Source organism: Cebus imitator, unplaced genomic scaffold, assembly GCF_001604975.1.
Source record: "Cebus imitator isolate Cc_AM_T3 unplaced genomic scaffold, Cebus_imitator-1.0 Scaffold566, whole genome shotgun sequence".
Taxonomy (NCBI): Eukaryota; Metazoa; Chordata; class Mammalia; order Primates; family Cebidae; genus Cebus; species Cebus imitator.
Window position 1 is genome coordinate 535,190 of NW_016107881.1, and position 3,536 is coordinate 538,725.

The window sequence follows — 3,536 nt, forward strand, 5'->3', positions numbered from 1 at the left end:
CTTTAAGAGACCTGAGAATAGAAGCATATACATACACACAGCAACTATTAATGATGAGCCTGTGTTTTACTAGACACTGGAGAATGGTTTTTCAATGCTTCATTAGGACATCTTAAGCAGGGCTTCTTTGTTAAATAAAGCAGAAAATTTGAAAGTAATGATTATGTTTTAAATGCCTAAGTGAATAGAAAACCTATAATATTGATATTATTTAATTTGCTGTCATTTAAAAATACTCTCAGAATAATGTTCGTTTCAGAATTCAAAGTATTTTAAAAATTCAGAATGAAGAGTTAAGTTCAACAAAAATAGATTGCAGTCTATTCTAGGTAGCAATCTATTCTACCTGGCAATCTATTTTTTTCTCTTAAGCATTTTCATAATGTCCAACATGTTTTTCTTTTTCTCCTCTGGGAATTTCTGATTTGCCCTGAAGTATTCAGAAATTGTCAGCTATTGACTAATTCAACAAACCTACACAATTTCTTTTTAATTAAATGGAAATATAGTTTGTATTTTCTAAAGCATTTTATGAAGCTGAATAAAATATCAAGATATCATTGTTATTAATATTATAGCATTTATCAGATATTTCCCAACATGATTCTTTGAAATACTTGTTTTAGGGCTTTTGCTTCTGCAAATAAAATTGTTTTCACCTACTTTATTCTCCAAAATAACTGCACTTCCAGTTTAATCCACAACTTTTATTGAATACCTACTATGTGTCCCAAATGGGATAGGCACCAAGAATCTTTCTCATTGCAGGGTGTAATAAGAAAGTACGTACAATGAGTCTTTCATTTTCTCTATGTGCTTTGAAAGTATAAATTCTTTAGATAATCATGAAAATTACAAGCACTTATTGAACCATCATGTGCTAGGCACTGAATCAAGCTCAGATCATCATAGAAATCTGAATCAAGACCATCACAGAGGAAGATATCAATATGCTCCATTTCGTTAATGAGGCAACTAAGACTCAAAGTCTCACTTGAGTAACTTAGTCACAGAGCTAGTAAATGGTGAGATGAAATTTGGACCCAGGATGGCTTACTCTAAAACTTTACCTAACTTCATTCTGCTTTCTTTATGTAATATAATATAATATAATAATATTTAATATAATAAATCAGCCTGCTGGGATCAGTCTGTCTCTGTTGCCTTGGTAATCATGCAACCCATGGGTATTAGGAACTGATATAGCCTTCCAGGCCCACCCAGCCATCCTTTCTCAATTAACAAAACGCATATTTCATGTGTGTGTGTGTGTGTGTGTGTGTGTGTGTGTGTGTGTGCATGTATATAAAGAAAGCAGAATGGATTTAAAGCTTTCTTTTATCTAACTTCATTCTGCTTTCTTTATGAGGCAATGTTTCTTTCACATATATAGATACACCCCCTTATACACATTTTGCCTTCCTGCTGAATGAGGGTTCTGACAATTCTTTTATATGACCATGACACCAGGAAAACTTTAGGGCATAATAAGCTCACAAGAAAGTCATCTTAAAAGTTTCCCCATAATATTTGATATTTTTGAGGCTTTCTCAACAAAATACAAATGGCTTCACTAGTAATTATAAACTATATACCTGTTTTACCTGACATTTTCAAGACATGAGCCCAAACAAAAGTTTTACTTTTTCATCATAGTCATTAAATACTTTGTTTTGTTTCACAGAAAATTTTCCTTCCTCTTTGGATAAACAACCAAAACTCACTCAAGCAGGAGTCAATATGTGTCAGCAATGACTATATTACTTAAAGGCCTGGTTTTGAGGGTACTCTGCAGACAGATATTAAGGGGCTATTTCAACCACTACATCATGTATTTTCCTTATTTGAGTGGGAACTTGTCACAGGTTATCTGCAGGAAGCCTGCCCTTTAAAATGCAGATGATTCCTATAGGATGTCTTTAAGCAATGATGTGCGCCTGCTGGAATCAGTCTGTCTCTGTTGCCTTGGTAATCATGCAACTCATGGGTATCAGGAACTGAGGCAGCCTTCCAGGCCCAACCAGCCATCCATGGCCACTGGCCTCTGCCTTATAATGTCAGGAGGGTCGATTCTCCTTAGCACTTCTTGGTCTTTTCATAATTATACTTTATAACTTAATATGTGCTGTATTTACCAATGGAATTAGATCCAGGGTGGGAGAAATGTAAAACAGCTCCTACTTTGGGAATTCATAAATAATCTCTGCTTTGTTCAGCTACCCCCAGGTCAGGTTCCTGTGTGGGGAGTAATTCCATATGGGAATCTCACTTGAGCGTCATCTAACTAGACCTTAAAGGGAATCTTGGCAGTATCTCCCAAGCCATAAGGAAATCATTATCAGCTTCTGGTGAGGCTTTTCTCAGAGCTTTGTTTGGTACATACATATAAAACAACAACAAAACCCCAAACCAACCAAACAAAAAGCACCTGAACCTGAGGAGTCCTTTATGGATGAAGTCTCTAGGGTTCACCTGGAAATGGGTAATTGGATTCTAATGTAAGAAGAAATCATCCAGGCAATAATTGAGGCTCATTATTCAGTGCATTTCTACATTTCTAATTTCCAATTTCAGCCCTTGTGTGAGTCACATGCCCCATTAGTTAGGCTAGACAGGGCTTGTCCATGGTAGCATGCTAAAACTATTTTTTAATTTAAAAGGTCAGAGGCATGTTTTTAATTCACATTTGCAATTCTGTTACATAATTAAGGGTTGTCAATAGCTAAGAAAAGTTTTTTCAGGGTGGGGAGTAAAAGAGATGAGCTTAAATATACCTTCCAGGTTCACAGGTCCCTTGTTTAAATACCCATGTCTGTTATAGAATTCACCTTGCTTATTTCCCTACATAAAATTAAAATACATAAGAGATGCCTTGTAATGAATGACACAGAATGTCTTGGTTTTGAAATTTATTTTTATTTCATGACACTGCTGTTCCTTCACTTAATGGAAATGAAACGGCTTAAGAATTCTGCCAGTTTTTCATGACCACTTTGGTTGGTTTATGGCCAGATTTCCTTCTTTAGAGATATTATGTCATATTCCATTGCTCCAAATTTTTACTTTTTCCCCAAGCTCCCCTTACCCTACAGACATCATGTCATTTTACTTCAGGGACCATCTCTAAATGATAGGGTCTTGAAAAATATATACCTATATAACCATTATGCCACTCTCATACCTACCAAACTTAACAATAACTTATTGTCATCAAATATGTGGCACTTTTTTGAAAGAGACCATCATCAGGCGTACATTTTTTTCCTTCTATCTCAAGGTCTTCATGCCTGCCTTTGGACATTCTGTCTCCGGTGCTTCCAAAGCTCTACTCACATTTCTCTTTCTCTTCCTATTTTTGACTCCTCTGAGCTTCTTCCCAGGATTTTTAGGTACACCAGTATTCTTTTAACACATGCGTACATACATGCATACACACACATGCACACACTCCCAGATGGGCCCAGCCTTAAGGCCATAGGCCTCATAGCCACTCAGTTGCTCTTGGTCAATCCTTACAGCAGCTGTTTTCCATTCCG